The sequence below is a fragment of the Pteropus alecto genome, unplaced genomic scaffold (genome assembly GCF_000325575.1).
Source record: "Pteropus alecto unplaced genomic scaffold, ASM32557v1 scaffold313, whole genome shotgun sequence".
In the NCBI taxonomy this organism is placed as follows: domain Eukaryota; kingdom Metazoa; phylum Chordata; class Mammalia; order Chiroptera; family Pteropodidae; genus Pteropus; species Pteropus alecto.
In genome coordinates this window covers 555,949-556,793 of record NW_006434832.1, presented here as the reverse complement: position 1 = coordinate 556,793, position 845 = coordinate 555,949, and the positions used below count along the sequence as shown (strand labels likewise).

Genomic DNA, 845 nt, shown 5'->3' with positions numbered 1-845 from the left:
TCGGCCCGCCGCACCCCTTGGTGCCCCTGGCCCGCGCTCCCATTCACACGCTTGGTAAGTGAGCTCCGGCACCGCGGATTTCGGGGGAGAGGGGTTGCTGCGAGTGGCGGCGGCGCCGATCTCCATGCGCCCGGGCAGGCCTGGGGAGCCATGCCGGGCTGGATTGAACCAGCTCCCAGAGAGGCTCCTCCGCTGGAGCCCGTCGCCCCCTCGCCCTTTCCGGCGTGTAAGTAGTAAAGATTCCCCCCACCCCGATTTGCAGGAAGGGCATTTTGTAGGGGTAAATTTTTTTTAAGTTTCACGTGTGTGCTGCTCGCCAGCGAGGGGACAGCGAGGTAGGCGCCGAAGCTTGGCGCCGCGATCGGCATGCGTGCGCCCCAAGCCGGTGGCCACGCTCCGAGGATGAGGGTGGGCGCGGACTGGCCGCTCCAGGGGACGGGAGAGAGGAGCGGGCGAGAGCTGGCGTGGAAGCCCGAATCTGAGATGGGAAGACTTGGAGAAGAGCTCCGGAGCAGGGCTGTGGGCACCTCTCGAGCTTCCCCGGGTGCTGGGGGGCCCTTTAGGCACCCTATCTGCGGCCGCGCCTCGCGCCCTCTCTCCCGCGCCGGTTATTTTACTTTTAAATATCTTTTCAATGCCTGCCTTTATTGAAAATAGCCAGAGACTTTTGGTCAAGATGGAAGAGTAAGTAAATGCTGTGCTCACCTCCTCTCAGCACCACAAATAAATTATAAAACAATCGTCATTGAGAACAATCTAAAGACTAGCTGCACAGAAGTCCTATAACTTAAAGATATAAAGAAGAAGCCACATGGAGACTGGTAGGAGGGGTGACAGTGGGAAAC

At 59.2% G+C, this 845-nt stretch overlaps 1 protein-coding gene across 3 annotated transcripts in view; it reads left to right on the top strand.

Moving 5' to 3' along the window:
* The window catches only part of UBTF (upstream binding transcription factor), a 15,485-nt gene continuing 14,640 nt past the window's right edge, over positions 1-845 (top strand). For 2 of the 3 annotated variants that reach the window (XM_025045622.1, XM_006910117.2), the window contains exon 1: positions 1-54. The gene's annotated coding sequence lies outside the window, so the exon portion shown is untranslated. Of the gene's footprint in view, positions 55-207; positions 227-845 lie in introns of those variants that run through there. The other variant, XM_025045623.1, reaches the window with a different exon arrangement.